This window comes from Panthera leo, chromosome D1, assembly GCF_018350215.1.
Source record: "Panthera leo isolate Ple1 chromosome D1, P.leo_Ple1_pat1.1, whole genome shotgun sequence".
Taxonomy (NCBI): Eukaryota; Metazoa; Chordata; class Mammalia; order Carnivora; family Felidae; genus Panthera; species Panthera leo.
This window is the reverse complement of record NC_056688.1, coordinates 69,046,466-69,064,934: the sequence shown is the minus strand read 5'-3', so window position 1 is coordinate 69,064,934 and position 18,469 is coordinate 69,046,466. Positions and strand designations below refer to the sequence as shown.

At 48.1% G+C, this 18,469-nt stretch overlaps 1 protein-coding gene across 3 annotated transcripts in view; it reads right to left on the bottom strand.

Annotated features, from left to right (window-relative positions):
• TEAD1 (TEA domain transcription factor 1) overlaps positions 1-15,542 on the bottom strand; it is a 259,819-nt gene extending 244,277 nt beyond the window's left edge. For all 3 annotated transcript variants that reach the window (XM_042907370.1, XM_042907371.1, XM_042907374.1), the window contains exon 1: positions 15,355-15,542. The gene's annotated coding sequence lies outside the window, so the exon portion shown is untranslated. The remainder of the gene's footprint in view (positions 1-15,354) is intronic.
• Positions 15,543-18,469: the final 2,927 nt, after the last annotated feature.

The window sequence follows — 18,469 nt, the reverse complement described above, 5'->3', positions numbered from 1 at the left end:
GGAAGACAATGCAGAAGCTCACTGTGGGCCATTTGCCATATTCCATCAGGTCACCTTACCATATTATTATTTTCAGTTTTCAGATGAGGAAACAGAATAAATTTACCTGAGATCACACACCCAGTAAGCAGGACTGGAGCCAGAACCAGGGTCTGACCTCAAAACCATGCTTGTTGGCTACTGTGCTACACAAAGAGAACTACACAAAATTAGGGCAAAACCAAAATGGCCAACGGCGGAAGAACCCAAAAGGCACAGGAGCATGAAGATTCCAAGAAAGGAGTGGGCCAGTACTGGGAAGGAGGGAAAGACGAGAGCACAGAGCCCAGAAATTGGCCACCAGTGGCCCCAACTTGCCCTTTTGGACCAAAGTCACCAGAACCAGGTGAAAAGGAGAAAAGGAGGATCAACCAGCCCACTCTCACTAAAAACCAGCCAAGGTGTCAAAGATGGGTAGCAACCCCATTAGCAGTCCCATTTTGAAGACCCTAAGGTCTTCTTCAGGGGCCTTATTATTAAGGGCTCTGAGCAAGCCCATTAACCCTTTCTTCCCTCAGCCTCTGCCACTGCTCCCCACATAGCCTAAGGTGTGTTTTTCAGGTGGTCACCTGGGCGGGGAAGGGAAGGAACTGATCCCATCTCCCAGGTTCCCAAGCACCCTTGCTAACAAGGAGTGAAGTCAAGGTTGCCTGCCTAAATCCTACCCCCGGCATAAGGCCATTTCCATATCCAGGCCTTCAGGTGGGGAGGGGGGCGCTGACATATTCTGACAGCCTGCCAACAGAGCACATTCCAAAGAAAAACCAGAGAAACTGGAAGGTCCAGTCCTAGGTCTCCAAACAGCATCAGCGGCCCTCCACACACACACACACACACACACACACACACACACACACACACACACACAGCAATATGGATCATCAACCCACGCTTCCAAACCATATCAACCTCCCCTCCACACACACAATACACACAAACACAAAGGAGTTCAGATCAACCCAGTCCCCAGGAGCCTTACCCTCTCATTTTCAATGGCCAGTATACCCTGAGCACTGAGGGGTACTGAGTCCCCATAGTCTTTTTGTTTTGTTTTGTTTTAATATTTATTTATTTTTGAGAGAGAGAGAGAGAGAGACAGAGCACGAGCGGGGGAGGGGCAGAGAGAGGGAAGCAGGCTCCAGGCTCTGAGCTGTCAGCACAGAGCCTGATGTGGGGCTCGAACCCATGAACCGTGACATCACGACCTGAGCCAAAGTCGGACACATAACCGACTGAGCCACCCAGGCACCCCTGGAGTCCCGATAGTCTTTTGAGGACTAAACCCAAAAGACAGAGGTGACTCTTGCCCCTTCTCCAGAAGACAAAACCGGGTGAGACAATTCCCTGATAAAAGGCTTGACAGAGTCACACCCAACTTTTTAGGACCTTAGCCACACGTTTGTTTGGAAGACAGAGTAAAACAGGTCACCAAGAACACAAAACAAAGGTATTGTGTACTTTATTTACCTTTTCTGCACAAATACACCAAGTGAGGGGAGCTTACCTCTAATTTCAATGTCATAATCTATCTTAACTCCATTCAAATGCCATAATAATAAAACCTGACAGGTGACTTAATATGCAATCTTTCTGGCCTGGCAGCTGAGGAGTCACAGATCAAGGAACTGGCTTCAAACACTGGCCCTGTTACACAGTCACACTGGCTGTGTGACCTTTGGCAGGGAATTAAAACCTGTCTGAGCTTCACTTTCTTCGACTACAAATGGAGCTCTTAGGTTTAAATGAGGTAATGCTAAAGAACGGTCTTAAGACAGAACCTGGCCAGTCAGCCTCTTCCTTACCCAAACTCCCCCAGAGTGGCCCGGGAATTGGGGCACCCAGCAGTATTGCTCCTGGTCCACATATCCAGCCTTTAGGAGGGGTGTCTGGGGTTGTGTATGGAATGACACCGATAAAGACGCAGTTCTCCAGGACCTTTCTGCCTAAGGTTCTCACATTTTATCTCTTTAAAGCTCAGCTCGAAAGCGGGCCAGGGCGACAGGTGGCCCAGCACTGTCTTCCCAGAGAGGGAAACCAAGATTTTCAAGTGACTTGCCTGCCCAAGGGCACAAGGGAACTAATGGCAGGGGCTGTCCAACCGCGCCTTCTTTCTACACAGCTGGAAGTGGAGGGACCAAGATCCTGGCCCCTGGTGGACCCTCGAAAATGCCTTTGCCCTATGAATGGCCCCGACAAGGAAACAGTTCTCCAAGCTCAGGCCTGAAAGACACCACAGTGGGCTGAACACCTGCCCAAGTTACTGCCTAAAGCGCATGACAAAATAACTAAGTAAACAGTGGTGTCAAAACAACCACCTGGAACTGAGCAGTATCGTTACAATTACTTTCGGTTTTAGGCAAAATACTAAAATGTCTTAAATTCCACTCCACTTGCCCTGCCTGCCTTATATATTTAGGTACATCAGAGGACGTGATCCCACAGTCTCCCAAAGAACAGACAAGCAAGCCTGAAACCTAAGAATGTCAAGAGTACTGAGACCACAAGTCCTAAAATATAATCTGAAATTCCCGAATTTCACACAATACAAACCTTTCAGAATTCCACTGGGAAAAACTTCTCAATTAAACTTTGCTAGTCTAAAAGGAAATGAACCAATGCTGAATCATTCCTATGAATGGACACTTTTTTTTTTTTAATACATTATGAATTGATCTACAGAAGAGCAGAGGGTTTGAAGCAACTTGGTTAAATGCAACACAGGTTTATAGGAATAGCTCCTCTACTGTAGCTCTGGTCTCAGAAACAGCCTGGGACAGACTTTCCAGATTAATTCTGTCAGGAGCTCAACCCCTGGGCACAAGGCCCCCTGTCCAAGATAGGCTCTCCATTCTGCTTAATTCGAGGAGGTCACCCAGTTTCCTCAACAGTTTCCTAACAGTGAAATGACTGTATGTATAGTTTATCATCCAAACGGGGCATCTGAGAGTAAAAGAGGGTGCTATTAACTACTGTTTACATACAGACAAGAAGCAGGACTGTATCAGGCAAGCAGTTACATAGCCACAAGAAACAGAAGACAACCATTTACAAAATACCAATGGATAAAAACTGCCACAAACAGTTATTAGGAGGAAGACAGGGAGCATCTCATGGGAGAACAAAAAAACAAGACCAAATTACAATTAAGAAAAAACTGGGCAGGGGCGCCGGGGCGCCTGGGCGCTTCAGTGGGTTAAAGTATCCGACTTCAGCTCAGGTCATGAACTCGCAATTCACGAGTTCAAGCCCTGTGTCTGGCTCTGTGCTGACAGCTCGGAGCCTGGAGCCTGCTTCGGATTCTGTGTCTCCCTCTCTCTCTCTGTCCCTCCCCCACTCATGCTCTGTCTCTCTCAAAAGTAAATAAATATTAAAAAAAAACAAAAACAAAAACTGGGCAGAGCAGAACCTGAAAGTTGGGGTATAAATTAACCTGACTCTGGGTTCTTTTCTTCCCTGCTTAAGACAATTTACAAATCAGATTCAATACTCGACTTGTGGCCTCAGGTGACTTTCGAGTGTCTCTTTCTCATGATCTCCCAGTTTTTCCTTGTTGGTATTTATTAAGGTCTTGGATTGCTTCTGGCTTCAAGTGTAAGCCATATGGGCAGTCAATGTGGCCAACACGTATCAGTAAGGAGCAAGTCATTCCGCATTATTGAGATTACTTTCTTTTTTTTGTTAAGTCTATTTATTTTTGAGAGAGAGAGAGAGAGAGACAGCACGAGCAGGGGAGGAGCGGAGAGAGAGAATCCCAAGCAGGCTCTGTGCTGTCACAGCAGAGCACAATGCAGGGCTCGAACTCCTGGACTGTGAGATCAAGACATGAGCCAAAACCAAGAGTCGAATGCTTAGCCAAATAAGCCACCCAGGAGGCCCTGAAATCACTCCTTCTAAAGTAACAGCATCCAGGGCGCCTGGGTGGCTCAGTTGGTTAAGCATCCAATTTCAGCTCAGGTCACGTCTCACAGTTCATGAGTTCGAGTCCCGCATCGGGCTCTGTGCTGACAGCCTGGAGCCTGCTTTGGTTTCTGTGTCTCCCCCCTCTCTGTCCCTCCCCTGCTTGCTCTCTCTTTCTCTCTCAAAAATGAATACACATTAAAAAAAATAAAGTGAAAACATCTTACATCTTAGATACTTCTAATGGGTACCTGAAGGCCTCTCACTATAAACCAGCAAACAGGCAAAAATGGAAACTCATATTAGGACATCACTCTGAGTATCAACCTTAATCATCTGACCAGCAAAACAAATGCAAATGCAAGGTGGGGCGTGGGAGGGGCTCCAAGTGAGTACAAAGTTGTTCAGTGCGATAACGAGATTCAGCACTGTATTGATTCTATGAGATAGAAGTCACACACCATAAAATCTACCTACCCTTTAAAATTATGTAATTCAGTGGCTTTTAGTAGACTTACAGCTTGTGAATTGTCTTTAAATGTGCCTCTCTCCTCTCCTCAGCTGTCAGCCTGCCTATCTCCAAAAGCCTCTATCCCCCGGCCAAGTCCACTCATCTCTCTTAACAATCTCTAATTTTAATTTTTTAATTTCAAGACTGGGGAACCAGATTCACTCACACACAGTTCTGTGTGACCTGGTTAAGAGGCAGCAGGAAGAGATGTCAATAAAATGCTGGTGGTCCCAAGCCCAGGCTCACACAAAGCAATCTTACCTGCTCAGACCAGTCACAGGGAGTGGCCCAAGTCTTAAAGCATGGGGACACGGACACACCCTGAAGCGTAGCTGGCTATCTGAGCACAGCAGGACCAGCTTAGGGCACAAGACTGAGACCCGCCAGCTTCCAGAAAAGGTCCAGCTCATCTATCCAGGAAGTGCCTGGGTACTAACCCAAAGAGACATTCATCTTAGACTAACAAACATTCTCCTTAATATGCAAAAACACTGGGAAAACGATGGATGGGCTGCCATTCCCACAAGCGTGAATCACTCTGTGAAGTATATTTAAGGCCCACAGACAGAAAGGAGTCTAATAAAAGGGGCAAAGACTTCATCTCAGAGCTTGGAGCACGAAGGTGAACAGGATGGTCTGGGTTCTAAAAGTGCTCACACCTGGGACTCTGGCCTGCTGAGCTGCCTCTTACCTCAACTTGCCCACAACCCTTCAGAGTAGGTAGCGTCAGCCCCATTTTCCATGTGTGGAAACTGAGAGCAGAGAAGTTAAGCAACCTGCTCCCAAACAGGTATTAAAGAGTGCAGTGGTTGCGGGGAGGGCAGCCTGGCTGGCTCAGTCAGGAGAGCATGCACTCTTGATCTCAGGGTCGTGAGTTCAAGCTCCACGCTGAGTGTGAAGCGTACTCTAAAAAATAAAGTACGATACCAAAGAAAATTAAAAACAAACAGTATAACGGGGGCAGCAAAAGGAAGGGCAAGGTACGTCTCTGCCTCTTCCTTCACACCTGAAGCTTGATCCTTTCAACCTCCATGGGCGATTCCTCAGTGGTTTCCCCAGCAGGTCCAGGGCCCCAGGTATAATTTCTCTGTGAAAACATGACTTCCATTCACTCATCTCAGAGACCTTTTAGAAGCCAATCCCAAGTTAGGAGCGTGACTTCCACGCAGCAATCTAAGAAAGAGGTTTCCTTTCGGTGCAGAAGGCGCACCCCGCTATCCCCCTTTGGAAGCATTTCCATTTAATTCAAACTACCACCACTTGGCAAGGAACGACCTCACCTGTTATATATGTACTGATGGGTTTCCTCCATCACTTCTTAATAGAGGAAATACGGTTCAATGTGATTAATGGTCTCAGACCTCAGCCACTCCTGGATTTGAATCCATTTGCCTGAGACCTGCAGTCCAGCTCTTCAAGTAACTCTGCCTCAGCCTTGGGTATTCCTCAAGAGTCACACTGTCAGGCTGCCCTGGCAGGAAAGCTGTGAAGACCTGACATTCAGAAGAACACCTGAAATGCCTATTTACCAAGCATGTATTCCGTATCAGACATACAGGAGGCATTCTACTGAAACTCAGGGATGAGGACACCAAGACTCAGAGGGTAATTTGTCCAAGGCCACAGAACCAGTAAGTAGCTGAGCCAAGGGTCCAACAGAGGAGTGTCCTACTCCAACCAAACCTGTGGGTTTTTGTTTTTTTTTTAATTTTTTTGAGAGCGCATGCGCACAAGCAGGGGAGAGAGACAGAGACAGAGACAGAGAGAGAGAGAGAGAGAGAGAGAGAGAGAGAATCTTAAGCAAGCTCCACGTTCAGTGCGGAGCCAGATCCCATGACCCTGGGATCATGACTTGAGCAGAAATCAAGAGTCAGACGCTCAACCGACTGAGCCACCCAGGCGCCCCTCCAAATCTGTGCTTTTAAAACCACATTATTTTCCTGCCTTTTTCCAAACCAGAATCCAGAAACTTCCCACTCCCCTTGTCAACCAGGTGCCTCCCCGCTTTCTTCCCTTTTGCTTCCTCCAATTAATTCTTCAAGCCAAGTTTCAGATCTGTAGGAGCTAAAGATTGGCAATACACCTTTTCTCGGGGTTGAGTTCAGTACTCTGGAGAGTACTTCAGGGGGTCCTTTGTTTTCTACTGACTCAGCTCCGCTCTGCTCCCAAAATGGCATCTGGCAACACACACACACCCCAAAAGAAAAGGAAAATAAAACCCTTTCCCTTCAAGCCCCAACTCCAACACCACTTCCTCTGCAAAGGGTTCCTCGGTCCCAACCACTGAGGGACACGGCTGTTTGCATGTTATCGAGAGCACTTAGACAACTGAGCTATTTTCCCTTTATTCTGGTGTTAAACAAGTAAATTCATGCTCCTGAGAATGACACATGCTCAAAAAGTGAAAGCCCCTTCCTGACCCACTCCCTCAAAACAACCCCTGTCTATAATATAAAGATCCCTCAGATCCTTTTGGGTGGAGATGTAAACGTGTTTCTTCAGCATTTCCTCAACTCTAAGACACCATTGAGTGTAACATGCAGCGTGATTTCTAAGAAACATTGCTATGAAACCAACCGTGCCAGAATGCTGCCTTATCATTCAGAAATCGAAATTTCATACATATTGAAACTTTTTTTTTAATCACATGTCAGTCTTGCACATAAAGAGGAAAATAATAAGCAAAGTAGGTTAGGTAATATATACCTCAAACAGCTTCTCCGAGACATCAACACCCATGCTTTGGCACACACGACGACCCTCGTGACAAGAGCATCCTAACGAGCGCCCCACAACGGACCCCCGAATGCTCTTCCTCCCTGCATTCTTTGTACAGGCTTTGAGGAGTGTGTGCAACCACATACCAGGTCAGGACCACTGCCTGCCCAGCCACGACTGTAAGACACATCCCCACCCCCACGGTGTTCAAATATAAAACATCGCATCTTAGAACTCACGACATACAAAATATACACAGCTTCCCCACCAGATTGTGATGATCTCTTTACAGGCCTGTTTCCCTTGCTAAACTGCAAACTTTGCAGGGACATGTTACTGCTCGCCATTCTCTGACCACCTTTTACCGATCACCCAACCCCTGGCACCCAATAGCACCTGTAAATGTTCAAATGTCCAGGGGCAAGTAGCGGTTCGACACAAAACTGGGAGCATCTGGATTTCAAAGTGCCCGAGGTGCAAGGAAGACAGAAGAAAGGAACGAAAGGCACGTGCGGCTTAGGCTTAGCGGCAGCTGGCTCATCTCTGGGCTGCTGGTAGGATCACCCTTCCCATCCCCTCCTGCAACGTCAGGGATACCACCTGAGGAGCTCCATGAGCAGTCCCACTACCCAGAAAGTAAAACCGCTTCTGCAAGCCGCCAGACAAGAATTAGCCCTGAAAAACCCCTTGCCAGCCAGCCTGACACACACCTCACCTCTATAATCACATCTGGAATCAACCGCTACACTCCCAAGGGGTAACACACACAGAGTTAGGAGGGGTGGCCAAATTTAGTCTGACCGGGCGTGAGGAGAAGCGTTAAGAGTATCTACAGCAATGGTTCCCAACTAGAGGTGGACACCTCTATGGACCTCTTAAATGCACAGCAACTTTGCACCGAGCCCAGCCTTCCTAAGGCTCCAGGGGTAACGTCCAGACTGTTGAAAGATTCGTGAAGGCCGCAGTGCACATGGCAGGTAGGAACACTGGTGGGACAGAGGCTCCCTGGGACAGGAGTGGAAAGAGGCTGACATGGACTGGAGTCAGGATCATCCTGAATTAGCCATGCAAAAGGATCTATGGACAGTGAACTACAAACCCAGAAGTCAAAGTGTGGGGATGAGCGAGAACATCCAAGGAGGGTGTGTTGGGAAAGGTGCCCGACAGTCTCACCCTGCTTCCCTGGTGCCTGGCACGTGTCGGGGGCACAAATGTTTGCTGAATAAGATTCACGTGGCTGATCAGACAGACTGATGAACACCCTCAAATTTCCACACAGCCACCTACTGTGTGCAGAAATCCCGAGCCGGCTCCAGCAACTGAGGCAGGAAGAACCCCCGTCAGTCCCCTCCTGGCAGGGTAGTTTTGCCCAAGGTCCCCTAAGACACCTGACTAGAACTGTTCTAGAAGCCATTCCCTCTTTAACAGTTCCCAGTTAAAAAAAAAAAAAAAAGAAAGGAAGCTGCTTCCTCCCTCCAAATCATAGATGACTCTTCTCCTGGTTTCCAGTTATATAGGCATTAGTCATTTTTATATTTTATGATTAAGGTAAAACTCCGAGGGGAAAGAATATCGGGGGAGGGTCTTTTGAGCACACAACAAAACTAGAAACCTTTTATCAAAGAAAGCGCAATATCGGCCTTCTCTTAGCTCTCCAGCGTTTAAAACAAAAGCAGATTTTGAATTATGGGAATTTCTCCGCTCTGCCTGCAAGAAAAATGCTATTAGGTAGCTTGTCTTCCGTTTTTCTCTCAGTGAAAACACCTGAGGAGGTCTTCCAACGGTTCTAGATTACAGGACAGGGCTGCTGTCCCCTCAGCTGACGGGGTTCTAACTCTAACCACCGTGGTCTCCCAAAGGCTGGGAGATGAAACGGCACCCCACGGAGAATGGGTTCAAAGAGATTCCACCAAAGGAAGCTTGGCTCACAATGGTTTCAATGGTTCGCAATCAGTTCGCCCCCAGGACATCTCCAGCCACGGGGACGGGTGATCTGAAAACGGAGCATATCAAAATGCTATTGATAAGCTAAATTACCAGACAGCTTATCTGAGGCCCACATCCGCCATATGGTGCCCCAACTTCTGCCGCCTGTTGCTGCCGCAACAATAGGCGCGCCTGCCCAGAAAGCAGCTTCGGACAGAAACCCGGCAGCAGCGGCATGTGGGGCGGCTACTGTGTTTACATTTTATTTTGTGCCATTAGCTCCGTGCCTCCCCCGAACCCCGTAGAGACCAGAAACCCAGCACACGTTCAATGTCAAAAAGACGCGTTACCTACAGGCCACGCGCGTGCACGCCGCGCGCGCAGGTATACATCAGGTGAACAGAACAAACCAGATGTCAACCCCAGAAATGGAGCTGCCTGGTGGGGGAGGGCGGGTCAGGCAGGCTCCCGGCTGGAGCTCCAAGCAGACAATGCGCTTTTCTCAAAACACTCGGGCGGGCGGGCCTCGGGGAGTGGCTATTTAAAACACTTGGCTCCTTTTATTTCACCACCGTGGAAGTGAATTCGGCTCTTAAGTGCCAGAGCAAATGAAGTCATTTGGTTTCTGCGGGCTCCCTTTGCATTTCAGCAGAAGTCAGGCTGGACGAAAGTCGGAAGGTCCAGCTGAAGTTGTTCTTTCTTCCAATTAAAATTGATTCCACAGAGGATTTGGCGCCTGGGCTTCATTAGCTTTTTTTTTTTCTTGGAAAAGGCACTAAGCTCATAGAAAATTTAAAGGACACAAGACCGTGGAATGAATGCTGTCAAAGATGACTCCTGTCACAGAATGCCATCAAGTTGAGATGCAAAGTCGAACAAATGAGGAGATCACCTTCTAAAGGCTTGGTTGGTATCACAGCTTAATGGGGATTTTCGGCAAATGAATTCGTAAGATTTCCGCATTTAGTTTCTTTCTACTCTGTAAAGAGGTTCCTATCTTCACAGAGGTTATATCATTAATGGTAATAAAATATTCACTTATTTGGTTTATCTATTTGGGCAAAGACACTGGTCTTCAAAGGGAACTCAGCAACACACAGCATCTGGTTATGCAAAAATGTACAAGATGCAGGTCTGGAAACAGGGCAAAGCAAAAAGAAAAAAAAAAGACAGTCAACCTAACATTCAGATCTAGTTATCTATTATGGAAAGGTGCTCATCTCAACCCCCCCAATTACCAACACCTTAGCAGACAACATTCTCGGATGAAGTTTTCAAATTTTCTTAAACACTCTCAGTTTAAAAAAAAAAAAAAATCTCCTTTCAAGTTAAATGGAGATTGCACTTGAACTCCATCCAAGAGCGGAGCTGAACTGAATTATGATAATTAGAAAGCTGTGCCTATAAAAAAGCGGTGCAGTTCATGCATTTTTTTTTTAAAAGTTCATGCCAGAGAATATAAGTTCAATATGTTCTCACATAATTAACATTTCCCACCATTAGCAGCAGTGTTTCAGTTTATATATCAGTAAAAACAACAGCACTCGTCATTCCTGTATATTCCCAGTCAAGAGTGTTTCAGTCACTTTGCACATACATCTAAATCTGTCAGAGGCCTAAAAGCAACCAGAATTCCCCACTGGAGACGATGGTGGTGCTTAACTTGTTCATTAGTAAGCTCCTTTTTTTTTCTTTTCAACCCATTTTCCAATGCTGGGCTCTGTTCCCCAAACTAGAACTGCTAATAAAATCCTAGGACACAGCCTTAAAAACTAATGTGAAAAGGGGCAGAAAGCACTGCATGAGGATAGCAGATATTGATGGGGAAAGTAAATTTGCAGGGGTGGGGGCAGATACAGCCAGGATGGAGACTTCCCTTGGCCTACCCCAAAATAGAAAAGACCAGCCTCTAGGATCCCCCTCCCCTCTTTCCAATCAGAAGACAGACAAGTGGTTTCACCATTAGCGAGGACTCCCAGACTATGGAAACTACTTTGAGAACCCTCCCAACCATGCAAAAAGCCAGTGGACAGAACTTGAGAGCCGAGAGGGACCCACCCTGTAAGAAACACCATCCTCAAAACCCACCCTTCAGGGCATCCCATTCGGTTTCACTAAAATAAAAATACATATTTCAAAATGTTCTTACTAGGCACCACTAGGAAGACTGAATGTATCTGAAGAGGTGACTGAATTTCAGCTAGGAGTTCAAATATGGAATAGGGTCAAGGAAGCTTATGAAGAGAAGCTTAACGGGTTGGGGACTCTCAATAGCTCACAGCTTTGAAACAAAAGAAAATCAAAACACTCCAGATATTTCGATCCAAATACTCTACGGTTCCGCAAACTATCCCAGAAGAGGGAAGACTCAAACTTCCCAGATCTCAAAACCATGTAGTAATTACAATACAAGGGGGACTAAACTGCTATTTGTCAAAAAGCCCAACCCTGAAACATTAAGGGCTTCAGATGGACCTGAATTACCTGATTTTATCACCCTTGTGAATATGAAAGAATCAAATGCATCACTGATACTGTTCAAACCTGACTTGGGATCTAACTGAAACACCACCGGGTAATCTGTGACTTCTGCAGATAAAATGAGAAACAGCACCAGGCAGCTATAAAAGATTATTCTAGCTATTGGTCAGTCCCCAATACCAACAGCCCAGCAGCACAGCCCAAGTTTGTCAAAGGGCAATATATTAGCTTACAATATACTTCCCGACCCCGACCCACCCCCCACCCTGAGTTCAGAAGTAGGACACTAGCCTCTGCAGTTCCAGTCACTGAACTCTAAAGAGGAAGCTGCAATGCGTGCCTTTATCAGCAGAAAGGTGGGCTCTGATTTCCCTGCAGTTCTACAGAAAAAGCTCAACGCTTGCTCTGACCAGTATCCTCCAGTCTTTGGGGGAAAAAAAAAAACAGACCTAAAAAAAAGTTTTATGACTAAATGGATCCAAACTGTAGACCCAGCTTTCACTCAGCAGTGTTTTTTATTCTTTCACAATCTCTTTATTGGGAACAAGTCAATGTGCCTAAAATACAAGCTTAGAAGTGTTACCTACCTACTGTCCACATGTGGACACTGGCTCATACATGCAGTTATCTGCACCAACCTTTTGAGTGATAGAACACCACAATTTTCATTTGCAGTCAGTATAATTATGCTCGCAATTAACATGTAATAATACATGACATGAAAGAAAAGTAATCCCACAGATGCACAGACTCTTGTTCGACCACCACGTCACACTGATCCATTTCTAAAACAAGGAACCTTAAAATATTGTTAATGGCACAGCTCATTTCTTCAAAGGCCTATCTAACATTTGGGACCTACAGTCTCTATTCCTGTTACATACTTTTCTACTGAAGATGTAACAAATATGATCTAGAAAATGATACACATATATTCTTCTTCAGCTGTCCCATTAAGAAATGCCTTCCTATACTTGTTCTGCAGTATCAGAATTCAAAACGCTTTCTAAATCACTGAAGCTCAAGCAGCAAAAAAAACAGAACACCTTTTTCCTTTTGATCTGCTTGTCCTTTTTCTAAATAAAAGGGAACATTAATCCCCAAAGTGAGTATCCAAATACATAATTCCTGCTGTATAAAGACAGAGAGGTAGAGGAAAAGGGAAAGAGAAGAAGCTGACTTCTCCCGTGGTGCCCTCCCCCCACCCCCGCCGCCCCGCCCCAAACCTGCCCTTAACAGATAATTAGTTTGCCGCTAGGGCCTAAGCACACATAGTGCCGCAATGCAAAAAGCGCCTCTCCATGAGAAATTTGTTTCAATCCGGCTCAAACTAAACTAGGTTGCCATCCCTCTTTAAATTAAATTTCATTAAGGATATATGGTGGTGAGTCCTGGTTTATGTTTGGGGAAAAGGGGGGAAAAAAAACCCTCCATCAATCTCTCAAGCATGTTCTCTGGATGGAGTTCTATTTCTTACTTTACGAAAGATCACAGAGACGAGGAGTCTATACAAAGATTCTTTCCTATATTTTTAAAATCTTACTGTCAAGGCAGAGTCACTTAGTTTTGTTTGAAAATTGTAAAAAAACAAAGGGGGGGGGGGAAGATATTAAACTACGACCCTAAAACTGCAGACCAAATAATACTTACCATTAAAGTAAAAATAAAATGGTCTACACACTGGCACTTTTATACCATCAGCAAGAAACAGTAATGGATACAGCTTATCAGTCCATTTTTTTTTATATACCAACAACAAATCAAAGAATTATAAACCCTGTTTAAAACCTGAAACCTGAGAGCTCAACACTGAGTTGCACATACAAAATACTAAACAAAAATATCTGTGCCCATTTATGGAAATATTGAGATTAGAAAAATAAGTTTTTCCCCCCAAAACATAATCAACAATTCAAAACCTCACTGTTAACAAAGGTTCAACTAATCCATTTGTCTTTCCTGAGTCACTTTGTAATTAGTTCCACTGTTTCCTTCTGAAGAGGAAAGATTCTTACCAAAGTTGGATTTAAGTCCGGCCCTAAAGATCCTGCTATCTACAAAAGGGCACAAACCCAAGAGTCAAAGGATGAAGCACTAGGCACAGCCTGAGCTATGCTCCCCAACCAGTGCCTCAGAGTACCCTGGCGGAGAAACCCCCGGGCACCACACGCCAGCAAGAGTCACTGCAGAGACAGAAGCCCACACTGCCTGCTCTGATCACATGTTCCACAAGGGATCCGTCTATTCAGGTAACCACCTGCAGGCACCCAGCACACCACAAGCGATCAGACCAGCAAAACTTCCAGAAACAATCAAGGAGAAGGGTGGGGAGGGAGAAACTTGTGGTTGCCCTGAACTGTTAGTGTTCTGCTCCTCTGCAATATCTGTAGTATTTTAATTTTTTGTTTGTTTGTTTAACCATTTTGAAATCTGATAGGTTTTGCAGACCTTTCTGTCCCAGGACCTGGGCTCCCTCCAAGGCACTGTTTTTAAAACAGGCCTTTTTACATGACCCTCTCCTGGAACATCATCCGTCTCTAAGTTTCCAGCGCTTACGGAGGTCAATTTTCATTTCTGCAAATCACAGACAGTCACTTGCTTCTGAGAAGTTAACAAGCCTCCTGAGAAATGCTGGTGGCTGCTATTTCATTGTTTCATAAATATTTTTATACAGTGACACCATTCAGCTTTAAATAAATCTTTAAAAAGAAAGACAATTAAAAAGCAGAGAAAATTATGATCTGGATTTTATTTATTTTCGTGGGAGGAGAATAAGGGAAGTGTGAGCCCTCCATTGTTTTCAACTCTTTTAAAATGTTGCTTCAGTTTTGCTTTTTTTTTTTAATATACAAATGCATTTTAGAAAAAAGAAACTCATAGAAGTTGAACTTTCTTGAAAGCGGGCCTCTGGACTTTTGAAAACAAGTGTTGCTGCTACGAACAAAGACTAGAAGTACACCCTGATTTTCTCCTCTCCTGGGGATCATTTCTCTTCCAATAAACAAACAAATCCCCCAGTATTTCCTACCGAAGGGAAGTTTTCCAGGGAGAGTCTCCTCCAGGGTTTGGTGGTAACTGCGACTCAGTCTTTTTTGGACACAATGTTTCTGCTGACTCCTGAAAATTTTCCACTTGAATGTGCAATGAAGCGGCGGCGGCGGCGGCAGCAACAGTCCTGGAGAAGCGGCAAAGGCGACCGTGCCTTCTTTCATCTTTGAGAAGGAGCGAACCCCAGCCAGCAGCACGAGTCGGCGCGGACCCCGGGCCGGCCTCGGGGGGTCCCGGCGCCCGGGGTGGGTTGGGGGGGGGGGGGGCGGTGGGGTTGGGGGGAGGCGGCCGGCTGCGGGCTCCCAGGCGGCGCCGGAGGCTCTCCCCGCCCGCGCCCGCTCCGAACTTCTGACTTCCCCGAGAAAACCGTGCAAACTGCCCGAGGGTGTGAGGGTGTGTGCGTGTGCGCGCGTGTGGGCGGGCGAGGGGGGCTCGGGGGGCGCGGCGCGGCCGGCCGCCTCCAGGGCCGCCGCCGGGGGCCGCCTGTTGCCGCGCGGGCTCCGCAGCGCGCGGCCCAACTTGGCGTCCCGGCAACTCGCGCGGCGGCGCCCGGCCGCTCACCTTGAACGGGGCGCGGGGGCCCGGCCCCGGCCCTTCGCGCGCCCGCCCGCCGCACACAAAGCGGAGCCGCGAGAGAAAGAGCGGCCCGAGCGGGACGCGCCGCCGGCCCCCTGCCCCCGGCGCCCCGCGCACCGCCCGCCCGCACCCTGCATCAGCCCCGCGCGCCAACTTACCTCGGCGAAGGGAGCCGCCGCAGCGCCCGGCGAGTCCGAGGCAAACTTCGGCGCCGGTTCCCCCGCCCGCAGCTCGGTGCCCGGCTCCCTCCCCGGCTCCCGGTCCCCGGGCCGGGCCACCCCACCCCTGCCTAGCACCGCTCCTGCCCCGGGGCCGGCTGGGCGCACTGGGCTGCTGCCCGCGGCTCCGGGCAAAGGCGGACGGGGTGGGGGGGTTTCACTGCATGGCCTGTCCCCGGACGCGGCCGCCCCGGGCCCGGGCCCCGCCGCGCGGACCGGCCCGCAGGGTGGAAGCGAGTCTGCAAAGTGCTTGGTGGGCGCCCGCGGCGGGCGGCGGGGCCGCGGCGGCGGCTGCAGAGGCTCGGCTCGGCTCGGGCGGCGCGGCGCGGCGCGAGCGATGCTAAGAATGTTCGGAATGAGGACAGGAATGAAATGAACGCCAGGACCGAACTCGCTCCGGAGGGGTGGGGCCTCGGTGACGTCATGCGGCCTGCCGCCCGGGGCCGGGGGCGGGGCCTGCCGCCGCCGGTGACGTCATGGGGATTCGGGGCGGGCCCGGCTCGGCCGCCTAGCCGTTGGGGCGCGGGCTCCCCCGGCAGGGGCGGCGGGGCGGAGCCTCGCGCCCACGGGGGAGCGGGGCGCGCGCGGGAGCCGCCCTGCCCCCTCCCGGCGCGGGCCTGGGCTTTGTCCCGAGCAGGGCGGGGCGGCGGGGAGGAGGGCGGGGAGGAGGCGCCCGCGCCCGCGCGGAGAGCTCTGGAACCCTGGGTTCCCTCCTCCCGGCGGGCGCCGAGGCCGGAGCTGCGCGCGCCGCGCCTGCCCTGCCTCAGTTTCCCTCGTCCGGGGCGCGGAAGCTCGGCGGGCCGCTGAGAGCGCTCCGAGACTCGCGGAGGTCTGCAAGTTCGGAGAAGAGACGTTTCTTTTCTGGAAATTCGGTGGTGGTTCTCCAGCGCCGTGGAAGCCTTCCGGGAGCCGGATTCCCAGCCTGCCATGTCTTCCCCTCTTTCACTTTAAAAGTTCGGAGCGCTCGTTCCAGTCGAAGTCGGCCCTTTTGTTGGGAAGCGAAACCTGTAGCATAGCCGAGAAAGTGTAATTACAGAGTTCGTGATAACCCTGCCCTGCTAGCACGGTCCTCTCCAACTTGCCCAAAAAGCTAAGCCCACTCCTCCTTGCGGGTTGTCCTCTCCGAAAGTAATGGATCAGGTAAAAATTCCTCGAGTTTTTAAAATGTTACATCCGGTAACTTCAGGTCACCGCTTTTGTGTGTGTGGATAAACTTCACTTCTATAATAAAAATAATTTTAACGCTACCTTCGGAGGCGCGAAAGTGACGTAGCAGACCCGGTGGCAAGACAGCTAGGCAAGTCGGCCTTCTGTGGCAGAACAGTCTATCAAGTGCTGGGCAACAGGTAACTGTCAGTGAAGTTTCTGGAAGATCAATGTAATGAAGCAATTCCTGCATTGTTGCCGTCTTTCCTTCTAAGCTCTTTGCTCTCCTTTCCAGCTGAGGTCCCAGGATAAACAATGGCGCCTATTTTATGTGTCCCCAAGTCCCCTAAATATGCGTAACTGAGGGAAGCAGGATATGACTTGCTGTGGCACATTTTCTACAAAACCTAACTTTTACTAATGTTTTTCACTTGAAATTTTGGTTGCGATCATTGAAGATTCGCATGTTGTAAAAAGTAATAGTGCAAAGAAATCTTTTGTTCACTTTGCCCAGTTCTCCCCAACCGTCATGTCTTCCAAAAGTATCCTGTATCACAATCAGGATGTTGACATCGATCCAATCCACCGGTCTTAGTGACATTTCCCCAGTCTTCACTGTACTCATTTGTGGGTGCCGAACACCCACAATTTCCATGTATTTCCATACAATTTTCTCACTTGTGTAGGTATCCACCACCCCAGGCAGGTACTCACGTATTTGATCTCATGTATTTTATCTTTTTTGCATGCAATAAGATGATACAATGAGGGTTAAAATAGCGACCCCAGCCACCTTAGCACTGGTTTTTTTGGAAATGTGTTAGAAAAACATAATTAACTTGGCATTAAAACTGCCCCAGGCATATCCCTCTCCAAATATCATCTTCTAAAAGCACCAGAGTTGGACGGCGGTGCAAGCCAGACCATAGGGCTGCTCAACCACTGTTGGCCCAGTGCACCTGACCACTTTTCAGACTCCAGCTCCCATCTCCCAGCCACCTGGCAACATAAAGCATTCCATCTCTTACTGAATTAAGAGTAAAAGTACCTTGGCCTGGAATTCAAAGTTCTTCATGACCAATATTTTCTCCGACTTTTCCCATTTACATGGATGTTTCTTGAGACTTATCTTAAAAACCTCTTCTAGGAAGACTGCCCAACTAGGTATTTCCTCCCCAGGACCCTCAAAGCTACTTGCTCCAGACACACTATTGTATTCTGTTAACGGTGTATTGGGCTGCCCCCATATCTGAGCCCTTAAAAGGAGACTGGGTCTCATTTAGCTAAGTGTATGCTGTCTGGGACCTACACACAAATGGGAATAACTCTTGTCCCTACACACATTTTCACTCTCCTCAGCCACCCACTGGTCAGCACATGGGACCTATGGACGTAGGACCCAGCAGCTGTTCAACCCCAGCATCCGAGGGCAGGAACAGTAACTGCCACCGGCCAAAATGACAGCAACTAAACATGTACTACACCCATACTCAGCACTTGGCATTTTGAATTGGCCATCTCAAGCCTCATGGCACCTGAGGTAACCATTAGTAGCCCAGTTTATACAGGTGAGGACCTGAGGTATAGGAAGTTTACATGACTCACCCAATGATCCACGGTCAGGAGAGAATAGAGCCAAGACCTAAATTCCCTCCGACTTCAGCCCATGTTCAAAATCACTGATCCTACTGCTCCCCAAACTAACGTGGATATATAACAAAGCAATCAGATGCCAGGCACTTTTCTAAATACTTTCCATTCATTATCTCATTGTAATCCCCACGTCATCCCATGAGATAGGTACTCATTATTTTCATTTTGTAGATTAGCAAACAGAGGACCAGAACAGAGAGGTGAAATAATTTGGTTGAGATACAGCTAGAAAGTACGGAGTGAGGATCCAAACCCA